A 14,362-nucleotide genomic window follows, 5' to 3' on the forward strand; every position below is an offset into this window, starting at 1 on the left:
ACCATGGAGTGGGGGTGGGGGGCAGCGGCTGCTTGATGGCGGGCATTGTTTCCTCCCTGAGTTCCCTCGGGGCTCACCGTCAGGGTGGCTGTAACGTGGTGGCTTAACGGCTGCAGCACCTTTTGTTTCCTGATACGCCAGGCTGCATTCTTAGTCCACATACAGGTTTGCCCAAGTCCTCAGTCTGACCTGGGAAGTGAGCAGATCTAACTCATGAAAATTCTTGGCTTTTCCATTAAAAGGGCTTTCCCGTGGCAAATTCTGAACGCAGCCTGAAATCAAGGTGTGCTCATGTTAAGGAACCGCGGACCGAAACTGCCCGCCCTGGCCAGGCACTATAACAACTGGTTGCATAAGTTGTCTCACAACAGGAGGTTCTGCTAAGGAGCATGGTGCTGCTGCTGAAAACTAACTGGGGAGGATTTGGGAGGAGCCAAATGGTGGGACGAGATGCCAGCCCAGGAGATGGCAAGGCAAAGACAACCTGGAAACTAACCCTTTTACCACAAAACCTGAGACTGTAAGCCACGTGGCAGAGCAGTTCTCCTGGGTTCCCTCACCCTGTTGCTCTCTGCCGAGGTGCGTGCTGTGAGCTAAGTCACTTCGGCTGTGTCTGACTCTTTGAGATTCTATGGACTGGAGCCCTCCAGACTCCTCTATGGATGGGATTCTCCAGGCAAGAATATTGGAATGTGTTTCCATTTCCTTCTCCAGGGTATCTTTCTGACCCAGGGATTGATCCCATGTCTTTCTTTGCTATGAGTGCCATCTGGGAAGCCGCCCAGGTGACCTGTCCCAATTAAAATCTTTCATTTTGTCATCATGAGTCTTCTTGGACAATTCATTTCTGAGTGTTAAACAAGAGCCCACTCTTGGGCCCTGGAAGGAGTCCCCCTCCTGGTAACATTAAAAGACCTGCTCCTTTGGAGGTACAGCTTGTGCAGCTTAAACCATTTGTCTTAAAAATAGGAAAAAGCACAGTTAAGTTTTCTTCTCTGGAGAGAAGTTAACTGGAGGTTGTACTCTGGTTCTTTCCATACTGGTAGCAAATCCAGTGCCATTAGTCAGAGCTCACCTGACTTGGCCTGAAAAAAACACAGAACTTGCAATCAGCTGAGGTTGCAGAAGTCATTTTAGAGAGAGAGGACTCTCTCAGCTGAAAATGATATGTTTCAACCCAAAACATGCCCCTTTTCATACCTGCTTGAAACTCCAAAACTTGACATGAGGAAGGCACAAGAAGTTAGAATGCAGAATCAGGCCTGTTTGGGCAGAAAATTGAGCTTGAAGAGGGGCCTCATAATGCAAAGCAGTTTACAGCAAGACAAAATATTTACACGGCAACTTCTTTACTTGTATCATTTCCTAATGGGACCTTAAGAGAGCTGAAGATCACTGCTATCTTCAGACAAATGAAAGCTGTTTTTAGCCAGGTTAAAGTGGCTCCATCACCCTGACCTCTAAGAAGCTTAATATCAGGTCTAATGAAATGCAACACGCCTCTGACATCAGAGCCTGTCTGACTGCACATCAAAGGGGAGGAAATGAATGCTTTGATCTTCTCACTCACTGCTCTCTACAGAGCCTTCTAACGAAAGGAGGAGGGGGCTGCGAGTGGGAATGGGGCTCAGGGATTCTGTGTTTTCTTTCTGCTGTTAAAGTTCTTCCAGTTATGGAGAACCGGGCGGGCAGGGTGAAGAGAATGCGAAAATCAAGCTTTGAAGGATTCTCCAAGTGTGATTTCTATGGTTGTTGTTGTCTAGTTGCTAAGTCATGTCCGACTCTTTTGCGACCCCATGGACTGTACCCTGCCAGTCTCCTCTGTCTATGGGATTTCCCAGGCAAGAAAACTGGAGGGGGTTGCCATTTCATTCTCCAGAGGATCTTCCCAACCCAGGGATCAAACCTGAGTCTCCTGATTTGGCAGGTGGATTCTTTACCACTGAGCCACCAGGGAAGCCCTGATTTCTATGAACAGAAGTCTCAATCTATCTTCTCCAAATCCCTCCCCTTCCTGTACTGTGTGACTCCTGAGTTCTAATATTAATGAGTTTCATTGATGTAGCTTGAGGCTTAACTTCCAAAAGAATATAAACCTCTCCTGGGAAAGGCAATAATATGAGCCATGTTATCCTTTTAAAAAGTGTCATTTTTATAAGGCATTTCAGATCTGGTCACTGTACTAGTTACAACTGTTCTGACTCCTGGTGATCACAGGGGGACGTCTGAATGCCTGACAGTGGGGCACAGGTTCCCTCCCTGACCTGGCCCTTGTCTAGCCCCTGGTCTCGGTGTCTACCTCTCTGTGCCCAACACATTAATCTTCGGCAGTCTCGAACTGCCTTGTGGCATTTCACCCACATCTGTGTGACTTTGGGCCCCTGACTTAGGATGGGCCATTCTACATCCCCATGGATTCAACCAGTCACGGACGGTATACAGTTGACCTTTGAACAATGTGTCTTTGAACTTCAGGGGAAGGTGAAGGGGTGGGGTGGTGGTGGTGGAAGAAGACCCTTTGCAGTTTAAATCTGTGTTGTTCAAGTGTCAACTGTATAAATGAATGAATTCTTAAAATTTACATCATTATGTATCTGCTTTCTTCTTGTTCTGCATTTTCAGTGAAGGGGGGAATGTGAAGAAAAGAGAAGAGAAGAGAAGAGAAGTGTGAGGGCCTCCCAGAGGGGAAAGGGCAGCTGAAAGAGGCAAGTCATGGTATTTTCAGGCACATTGGCTGGTGCTGGGCTCACTCAGGATGATACCAGCTCTGCAAGGTGGCGGGGGTGACTCAGGGCTGATGTCCTAATGTTCTGAGGGACAAGACTGGCACATTTAGTTGGGGTGGGGGGGAGAGAAAGGAATGGCAGGAGCCAGAAGAGGGAGTTAAGGCTGAAGAGGCAGAACACAGCTTAGGAAGCCTGGGCCGGGGATGGGTAAGAAGGGGTGGAAGGGCATTGCCTACCTGCAGTGGTACCAAAGGCAGAGGACAGATGCCTATGAACTTACTAGAATCGAAGATGTTGAGTGAGTTTCCCTTCAGTAATTAGAGTCTACACGAAATAGGAGAAAGTAATCTCACAAAAGAGTTGCATGCAACTTAGCAACTAAACAACGACAACAGATTTGCCTAAACTATGAAACACGAGGAGGTGGAAGGTTCGATTCTGGCTGAAGGTGGAGAAGCTTTGCATGGACACCTTGGATTTTGGCTTCTCTGTATTGCCCATAGTAATAAAGACTGAATGCATGTTTTCACCATAAAAAAGTGCAGAGAAATATTTCAAAATTACTAAAAGTTTATCTCTGAAAAAATAAAAGTATCCTATATATCTTTCTTTGGGCTTTTCTTAGTTCGGCATTGTGGCTTCCATGAAAAAGAGGGTCAGAACTATGATTTTTATCTTGTTGAAGTCTTACTCATGGTCATTGAAGTCTATATAATAAGAATCCTTCAGAGGTAATATTCTCCCTTCTGAGACAAGGATGTGGTAATACCATTTGAAATGCATCTGTGGGACTCTTCTTGTGGTCCAGCGATTGAGAATCTGCCTTCCAATGCAGGGCCATGGGTCTGATCCCTGGTTAGGGAACTAAGATTCCTCATGCCTTGGGGCAACTAAGACTGCAGACTGCAACTAGAGAGAAGCCCGTGCGCTGGAAGGAAGACCGAGTGTGGCCAAAATTAATTAACTAATTAGTTAAATAAAATGCATATGTATTTTCTCTTCAAATCTCTAGGAAGGGGGCCAGGTCATTAGCAGAAAGAAGGAGAGAGAGACAGAGAAAGAGTTTTTTTTAGAAGATAGGGCCTAAGGCACAACCCCATGTGCCAGGGCAACAAGACTGAGGCAGAAGTGATGCCAGGCTGGAAAAGTTGGCATGGAAATTCAAGATGCTTTATTAACCAATGAATCACTCTTTTCTGAATAGTCAGAGTTGGTTGCACATGGCTCTGCCGTGGACAGTGCCCCAGAACAGACCATCAGAGATGGAAATGGAGAGGAAATTTATCTGCTGGTCTCTCTCCATCCTGTCTCTAGTTGATTAATTTCCTCCCTGTGGAAGTAATTCCTCAGCACTTTTGGGTTGTGTGACCTGATCCTTTGGGTATTCCAAAAGCTGTGGTGTGGTATTTCATCTGAATTTGGAACAGCTGGGAGGATTTTGAGACTCTGGCCAGTACAGAGCTGGCAACTCTGAGAGCAGAGAAAGCAAGTAAGGTCCTGGGAGAGGATAGGGAGACTGATACAGAAAGTTAATTATTTAAGATGGGAATTGGTTCATCCTAAGCAATCATTCATTAACACTGAATATATTTCTCTTGCTTCTGGAAATTTTGGTTTTGAAGAAACCTCTTTGTCACTGATAAATGAACAACCTTGAGCATAGTCTACCGACCATCATCTTAATGGTTTATTTGTGGTATCATGTAAAAGATTTCTGGAAATAAATCCTTCATTGGAACTCTAGCATTATTATCAGTTTCTTTTTAAGATTTTTTTTAAAGGTTTAAGAATTATCTCATGTATTTTTAGTTTCATGTCATTTGTTACTGTATTTCTAACTGAGAGAGCCTCTGTGTGGTTGGTTTTAGCAGAAGCTTTATCAGAGAACTGGGTCCTGATCCTGTTTGGGTCAAGGTCAATGTCACCTCGCCTTTCTCTTGGGCTAGAAGAGTGATTCTTAATTTGGGGGGATTTTAGGCACACTAGGAGTTCTGATAGCACACCTGAAGGGATGAAAAGCCTCCAAATCCCACTAATGACACCATAATCACCATATCATCACAGCAATGTTTCAGAATGCCTGTAACACTGCCTGTGAGGGCTCTCAGCACACAACCCCCCTTTAGTTCTTGGGTGGCCAATAACAGAAGCAAGTACTGTCCTGGTCTTGACTTCTCCTATCTACCAGCAACACTCTGTGTGTTCTGAAGGTCATAGTCTTAGCTCTTGGTCCAAAGATCCCTTCTTACTAGATCACATGCCCCACTCAATTCAGTATTCTGTTGGAGAGCATTGCCATAAAAACCACTCAGATATAGAAAAGAGAATCCACACCTCATTGAACACTGGCAGCCCATCTTTGAAGGGTGTGCACGTCCTTGTTGAACTATGACACATTGTTGAAAAAATACCAGACTAAACAGAGGACCAACTATCTTCTAGACCTAACATCTATTTTTACAATTGCAATAGCAGAGAGTATGACGAAGGAAGCTCATGAAGAGCAACCCTAAAATCCAGAGGCCTCCTATTCATGGCTTAATCTTGTGGAAACCCTGTCTCCTATTTGAGGAACACATGTTTCAATGAACAGTTGGGTTCAGTTGCTACATGTCCTTGTCTGAGAAATGCATCTGTTGACATTACCCATTCTTGACATGCCCAGGTTGTCTTTTTGGGAAAAAAAAAAAAAATGGGATGACTACTAGACTATAATTTAGTTTTGATCCTGCTTCCCATACTCCCTCTGCTATCAACTGATCATGATTTTGAGCAAGTCATGCAGATTCCTTCCCCTTCAGGCTATCAGTCATCCAATGAGACAGATACAGTAGCTGCTCCAGCTTCCTCTCTGGTCCATTCTGAAGCTATGATTCATCACCGTCATGGTCTTGGATTTGGCCCTCATCATCCCACACTTCTACCTGCATTGCAGGAGACACATGAGACTTGTGGGTTTGATCTCTGGGTTTGGAAGATACCCTGGGAGAGGGAATGGCAGAAAAGCCTGGTGGGCTGCAGTCCATGGGGTCACAAAGAGTCTGACATGACTGAAGGAACTGAGCATGCATGCACGCACCTCATGTTTAGTCGATTCTACTCCCTCACCACCAGTCTCTCCCTGTGCCAGGTATGTACCTGGTCCAACCTCCGCCATCTGCTGCCACTGTATCTCTCTAATCATGGATCTAACCATGTCTTTTACTGCAAAGACCTTATGATAATATTCCTTCAACATTTTCTAGCTGATCATAGGATAAACATTAAACTGCTAGTTTGGCTTTCTAGGTCCCCTAATCTTCACTCTTACCCTCCCCTCGGACCTCCAGGCCCCTCAGCATTCTCTCAGTTTCTCTACTTTAGGACCTTTGTACAAGCTATTCCCTCTGTCTGTAAAGCTCTCCTCCACTTGACCCCACCTGCTTTCTCTTTACCTAGTCTTTAACTTCTTTTCCTTAAGTATCATTTGAAATGGTCCTTTCTCCAGGGAAGTCTTCCCTGACCATCCCTTCTCCAGATCATATCTCCAGTTACTTATATTTCTGCATAGGTGCCTATGCTTACTGCCTATAACTCACTTCCATTTATATTTATATGATTTTATTCATTAATGTCTAGAATGCATATTGCTTAAGGGCAAGGACTATTTCTGTTTTGTTCACTATATGCTTCCCAGTTACTCAGGAGACATTTGTTAGTTTAATAAAGCAAAGATGGATGGGTGACCTATGAGGAGGAATATTTGACTTTTCCCAACCTGGCCTGGTTCACCTTCCCCACCTCCATTTCCATGTCTTTTACATTCCAGTTACTTAACACTACTCACTGTTATAAGATGATGCTGTGTTTATGAACTCTACAGCTGTTTAAGATCAAAATCCTTTCTATGTTGCATCAGTTGGTTGCTAGAAAGATGATTCTAATATTACAATGAAAAGACCACAGTCTGTCTCAGGTAATGAGGTAATAAACCTTATTAGGAAGAGGTTTTGGTTGGGAAAAGTGAAGACACTCAAGAAGCATGTTAGTTCTTTACAAATACATGAAAGACTCTCATGATGATTTATGCTCATTCCCCACAACTTTAGAGACAAGAATCAGAAATAAAAGGTGAAATCCATAGGGGAACAAATTCTGGCTCAATATAAAGAAAGAATTTTATGATAAATATATGTGGCAGAAAGGAAATATGCTTGTGTCCATGAGCTCTTTATCACTAGAAGTGTATAAGCCAAGGTTAGAAGACCACTGTGAGATGGTTGGATTTGATGACCTCCCAGGCTGCTGCTCTACTTCCTGTGGAGTAATGTTCCTATTAAACCAGTGTCTGAATGGGACCTCCAAGAACACTATGGGTTTAATGGAGACCAATCCGTGACTTAAATATTTAAGCCTTTTATTTTAAATTTTGACAAAGGGCTGAGGTGGCTTGGAGAAATGACTTCTCAATTCAAGTGATCTTTTTGCAGGCAGACAACAATATAGACATGTAATCTCCCACAATGCCACTCCATTATTTTTTCCCTTTTTAGTCTCCCAAGGAACCTAGTTCTCATGCAAGGTGTGCACTGTCTTCTGGAGCCCACAACACTCTTCCTTCTGCTAAGATCCTGGCTCCACCTAGTGGTATGACTTGATGTTTTGTACACAATGGGTGCAAGGTTGGGACTGAAACAGTGACTGATGGGGGGGCTCCTGTCACTTGAATGGGTTTCCTTGCTCTCTGACTTGATGTCTCTCTCTAGTCTTGTTTTGTTGACTGGGATTTAGTTGACTTGAATTGGTGATGGCATCATTCTACTCTGCACCTTTAAGAGAAGTCTGCCTATACCAACACACATGTTATTAGCAAGGAAAGGACTTACTGCTTCTCAAGCTGTGCATCATGGAACCCAAGGGGTTGCACAGAGGAGTTTTGGGAGTCACTACAGAGAGTGAAGAATATAGGCTGAATTGTCAAGAATCTGCCTCCCTCTGCCACCCTCTTATCCCCCTTTCCTATAAATGTTTCAATGCTGTGTTCATATTACCTTTTCTTTTTTATAAATTTTGTGTAAAGTTTACAAAAGAAAAATGTGTTATTTAAAATAATATGAAATATCCTCAATTTCCCCTAATTTTAGAGCAAATCAAAGCTGGATAATTTGTCCAAGTTTACAGAGTGGACTCTGTTAGAACCATAGCCCACACCTCCTGATGGTCAGACTGCGGCTCTGTCATCCCAAAGGAGTGTAGTCTTAACCCATGGGTACTTTAGTGGTCAGGCCAGAGTTCCCCACCCCATTTCATTTTTACATATGGAAAAAGAGGACTGCAGTGATTCCAGAAATCATATTGTGCATGGTTGCTTCATTCTTATAAAACAGTTATTAATAGTTTTATAAATACGACAACTGAATCCTGGAGAAAGCAAAATATTTGTTAAAAGTACATGATTCGTCCATTGGTGACCAACAAAAAGAAGCATTAGTCACTCTCTTCCCATCTTAAGTTTAGGGTTCTGTGCTTAAGACATGAATGTTATAGGAATATATGATGAGTAGACACTTGAAGAGATGTATACCCTTGATGACTGAGTGATGGCTGCAGTATGATGCTCAAAGATGACAATCTTTTTGTCTTTTTACTAGAATGTAAGTGCTTCAAAGACAGTGACTATGTCTGTTTTGTTTATTACTGTATTCCAACATCTTGCTCATTGTTGGCACAAAGCACATACTCAGTAAGTATTAATTGCTAGAAGAATAAAAATATATTTTTCTACCAGGAACCTTGACTCCTAAAAGTGTCTAATTACATCAATTAATTACTTATAACCACTCTTACCCTCAGCAGCCAACTAGACCAGATATAGCCTAGGTTTTAAAAGCTTGAAGATGATCTTTTGAGGGTGATGATGGTGATGATGATAAGGATGATAACATGCATATAGGTGGTTTTCTGGCTCTACTGCAAAACAAACTGAGCTAAAACATTACTGATCTAATTTGAAAAACTTGTATTAGAGTGAAGAATTTAGGAAATTTTGAAGTAGGCATATCACATCTACTTGTCAGGTTTTACTTCTTAACAACTGAGGGCATTATTATTGTTAATGCATCAGCTCATAACAAAGATAAAAATAGACAAGAGCAGAAAGGAAGGAGTTGTTCTAGGCCAGTACTCACTCTATATTGCTTCATTGATGATTGTTAACTCCAGTAATGAAATGCTTTTTCTATTTAATAATAAGCTGTTAACAATTCTCTTTGAGCTTCTGACCTGCTACCCAGGAGGCTTCTAGTCTAAATATATTTCATCAAATGTAACCCAGATTTCCTGAACTAGTGTCCAAATTACCAGCTCAATCTGTCATTTGTAACAGAAAAACAAGCGTACAGAAGGTGACAACAGTTACTGAAAAGAGCAGTGTAGTGGAAATGTGCACTCCAGTTCCTAATTTATTGACAGTTGGTAGTAAATTGGCATCACTGATACAATGGACATGAACTTGGGCAAACTCTGGGAGATGCTGAGGGGCAGGGAGGCCTGGTGTGCTGCAGTCCACGGGCTTGGAATGAGTTCAGCATGACTTGGCGGCTGAACAACAACTACACTAGTAAATTAGTAACTGCAAGAAGGTACAGAACACAAAGTTCTTGCTGTGTGATAATTCTGACGACATAGGAAATAAGCAGATTTCATGGTTCCCTGAGGAGACTGGGAGAACACAGTTTGTTGGGGGCCAGCGTGAGGCACTCCGCCCGTGGCAAAGGTCATGAGGAAGGAGGCTCAACATACGCAAAGGTGGGATCGAGCCTCAGGAGTCCCCCTGGAAATCCTCGAGCATCTACCCCCATAACCACAACTTGCCTACTTTACTACTTTGTGCTCTCACCTACACCTCTGACCTTATGGGGGGCTGTCCCCCACCACCTCTTTCGGAGAAGGAGTTAACTTAGAGCTCCAGTTAATAAAAACTCTTGGGCATGACAAGAGTGTTTTAACCTACGAACTCCTCTGAAGGTTCTCTAGCCTGCCTGACAGGCTTGTCCGGCCACATGTGATTGCTCACAGCCTCCCAACTGTGAGAGGCACGAGATGCTTTAAACCCTCTAAAAACAGGTTCTTTAGAGAAGTTAGAAAACTATAAGTATAGTGGGCTAATTAGAAATTGTGTTGGTGAAGGGTTTTTCATTTGTTGAGCCAATGTTTGTTGCTGAGTCTCCACATCCCCTGCCCTTATACACATTAATGAATATATAGAAGAAATAAGTATTAACCTTTGATATTAATCACGTTAGACCTTAGGCTAAGTAAATTCTTTCCTTAACTAAAACCCACTACACCCTCACCCTATAGGAATGTAACTTTATCTGGTACCTTCAGAAGGTGGAGTCTTTTTTAAGAATAATCACCCCTGGAGAAATAAGTGTCCTGGTTGACTGATCATTGTCACAAGGAGAGGGTCATAAATTGTCAGCAGGCCTCCTGGCCAGAAGGTGATGTAACACCCCTAAGACCTCTGTATACATTTGTATGAAGCACCTGACTTTGATAAAAGTCAGGACTGCTGACCCTGCGTGACTTTTGCATAACATCTCAGTGTATAAAAGTAGACTATGGAAAATAAAGAATTGGGATCAGTTTCTCAAAAGATTGGTCTCCCCATGTCTCTCTCTCTCAAACTCTGGCTGAGTCTCCATCTGGAACGTGGAGCCTGCCATGCTTATTAATTTTGCCTGGGCTTCTAAGATCCGACCGGGGAGGCCTCAGTGTCTCCTCTCCTTCGGGAGAACGGAAGGACGCCTGTGGCCTATGTAAGTGGTGCAAACTTCTTGTCTTGAAGTTTTATTGGTCTCCCGCGTAAACCAAGCTACTCAGCCTCTTTTCTCCACTGATTTTCCCTACTGAGCTATCCTCATTCTATTACTCTTTATATCTCTAATTAATATCTAATTGAAGCTATTGTATCCTGATCCTCACCGACGCCATCCCCGCTTCGAACTCCCTGGATCAGCTGGGGCTGGACCTCAGCAACAGTTTAAGGACATCACACAGAAACATCTTCTGGTAACCAACATAGCTCCTTAAAAGGAGAGTTATTATTCTTGCCCCATGACCATATGAAGTTAGGAATTAGATACACTTCAGAAAGCCATTCCTAGGGTCTGAAGGAGGATTTCAGACAAGTAGACTCTCTAGTCATTTCCATGATAACTGGATAAAAGTCACCCCCAAATTACCTATAAAAATTTGAAGACTTTAGTCATTAATATATAGGTTACATATAGGTCAAATACCACTGGGCAGTGACTCAGCTCAATCCATGTTGAGCTGGCCTACTTCAAAGTTCATGCTCCTGATTAAAAAGTCCAGTTATGTACTCTTTTTAAAAATCCTGTTCTTTTTTTTAAATTTTTAAATTATGAAAGTACAATAATACTTTTACAGGAGACTTGGAAAATACAGAACAAAGTTACACATAGTTTCACTATATATTAGAATTATTTTTCAAGTAGATAAATTAATATTTTAAGTTGGCAGTCCAGTATCAAATCCTCAAAAATTAATAGAATGAATAGACGTAAAAATAGAAGGATATAGTTGACCTGAAAAGCACTATGAGCCAATTCAACATAATTAAGATTTATACAATTTTCACACAAAAGCAGGGCACAAATTCTATTCAGTTATGTACTTTTAATGTGTATTTTTTTAAGGACTATGATGTCTTGATAACTGTATTCAACTGGATTGTTATTTGGTCTGGTGATGGAATATAACTGAAACCTTGGGACAACTGTACTGATAAGCTGTGGAGTTACCCCATCTCAAATACCTAGGCAAAACTGGATAGTCTCCTTAAGGGTTGATGCTTTTCCAAAATTAGTTATACTGGAAAGAGAAAACGAGAGAGATGGGGAGAGATGGAGAGAGAGAGACAGATATCATCTAATGCTCATGTCAATTCTCAGAGTGATATATTTCAAAGTAACATGGGTGTCGATTTTGTGACCTTCTTAGCAACTTGCTTTAGGCACTTTCTCATGGATACTGTGGACTCAGGGCTACTTAAATCCTATCTTATTCTGCAGTGCACAGAGAGGCACGGTCACATATGGCTGGGAAATATCTACCTGTCAAGTTGGTCCTACATTTGAAGATGAACCTTGTGGCTAATTTCAAGCTGGTCATTCTATCTGATTCTTCCCTGGAAACAAGAAGACAAATCTACCCAGTTGCTTACAGTTAATCTGGATCCTTCTGACTAAAAGTTCCAAAGGCACAGACCTCTCTGAATAAAGATTGTTGGCTTGAACAGCTTTAACCAAGGAGGGATGAACTGTCCTCCCTAGAGGGTGCTGAATGCTAGTAGTTTGGGCTGGGCAAGGGCTCTCCTTTTACACTCATGTTGGAAATTCTTGTCCTTTAAATCTGTACAGATATAGAGTTTTATGGAAAGAAGAGGAATTTTAAAAGAGGCATAATGGTTAAGTGGAAAGACAAAGAGAGAGTTAGTTTCCCCAAATCAGAGAGATTGGAAAGAGAGTGACAGGTCAGTTTTATCGAGGAAATTCTGCTGTGCTAATCTTAGTATAGCTTAGCAAACAACAAACTGATCACAACAAACTGTGGAACATTCTTAAAGAGATGGGAATACCAGACCACCTTACCTGCCTCCTGAGAAATCTGTATGCAGGTCAATAAGCAGTTAGAGCCAGACATGGAACAACAGACTGGTTCCAGATTGAGAAAGGAGTATGTCAAGGCTGTATATTGTCACCCTGCTTATTTAGCTTATATGCAGAGCACACCATGTCAAATGCTGGGCTGGATGAAGCACAAGCTGGAATCAAGATTGAAGTAAGTGAAGTGAAAGTCACTCAGTCATGTCCGACTCTTTATGACCCCATGAATTACAGTCCATGGAATTCTCCAGGCCAGAATACTGGAGTGGGTAGCCATTCCCTTCTCCAGGGGATCTTCCCAACCTAGGGATCGAACCCAGGTCTCCCGCATTGCAGGCAGTTTCTTTAGCAATTGAGCCACAAGGGCAGGAATCAAGATAACTGGGAGAATTACATAGATGACACCGACCCTTATGGCAAAAAGCAAAGAAGAACTAAAGAGCCTCTTGATGAAAGTGAAAGAGGAGAGTGAAAAAGTAGGCTTAAAACTCAACATTCAGAAAACTAAGATCACTGCATCTGGTCCCATCACTTCATGGCAAATAGATGGGGAAACAATGGAAACAGTGAGAGACTATTTTGGGGGGCTCCAAAATCACTGCAGATGGTGACTTCAGCCATGAAATCAAAAGATGCTTGCTCCTTGGAATAAAGGCTTTGACCAACCTAGACAGCATATTAAAAAGCAGAGACATTACTTTTCCAACAAAGATCCGTCTAGTCAAAGCTATGGTTTCTCCAGTAGTTATGTACGGATGTGAGAGTTGGACTATAAAGAAAGCTGAGTGCCAAAGAATTGATGCTTTTGAAATGTGGTGTTGGAGAAGACTCTTAAGAGTCCCTTGGTCTGCAAGAAGATCCAACCAGTCAATCCTAAAGGAAATCAGTCCTGAATATTCATTGGAAGGACTGATGCTGAAGTTGAAACTCCAGTACTTTGGCCACCTAATGCGAAGAACTTATTAGAAAAGACTCTGATGCTGGGAAAGATTGAAGGCAGGAGGAAAAGTGGATAACAGGGTATGAAATGGTTGGATGGTATCACTGATTCAATGGACATGAGTTTGAGCAAGCTCCAGGAGTTGGTGATAGACAGGGAAGCCTGGTGTGCTGAAATCCATGGAGTCTCAAAGAGTCAGACATGACTGAGTGACTGAACTGAACTAAACTGAAAATATCTATTTTCTTTAATATTATTATTCGTAGTAGCCAAATCTCAGTATTCTTATCCTAAAAATTATAATATCTACCTTGCTGGGATGTTAGGTGGATTGAATTGTGTAATACACGTGAATTGTGAAACAATCTATAGCTACTTTGTGAGTATTATGTAATCTAACACCTGTCATCAAAAATACTGTTTTGTTAAGATCTAGATTATGATGTAATGATCATGGGAGGGGTGACAACATGTGTATTTCGTATAGATGACAAAATGTTTAATGTGAAAATTCAAATGCATTTAGAATTAAAAATTTCAATTTATAGTGAATATGTCTAATGTATATGAATTACACAGCCTAATTATAATATTTAATTGTATTACCTATCTTAAACTATTTAATATAATTTTATACATGCATGCATGCTAAGTTGCTTCAATTCAGTTCAGTTCTGTTCAGTTGTTCAGTCGTGTCCAACTCTTTGTGACCCCATGAATTGCAGCACGCCAGGCCTCCCTGTCCATCACCAACTCTTGGAGCTTACCCAAACTCATATCCATCAAGTAGGTGATGCCATCCAGCCATCTCATCCTCTGTCATCCCCTTCTCCTCCTGCCCCCAATCCCTCCTAGCATCAGAGTCTTTTCCAATGAGTCAACTCTTCTCATGAGGTGGCCAAAGTATTGGAGTTTCAGCTTCAACATCAGTCCTTCCAAAGAGCACCCAGGACTGATCTCCTTTAGAATGGACTGGTTGGATCTCCTTGCAGTCCATGGGACTCTCAAGAGTCTTCTCCAACACC

The sequence above is a fragment of the Bison bison genome, unplaced genomic scaffold (genome assembly GCF_000754665.1).
Source record: "Bison bison bison isolate TAMUID 2011002044 unplaced genomic scaffold, Bison_UMD1.0 scf7180017864247, whole genome shotgun sequence".
In the NCBI taxonomy this organism is placed as follows: Eukaryota; Metazoa; Chordata; class Mammalia; order Artiodactyla; family Bovidae; genus Bison; species Bison bison.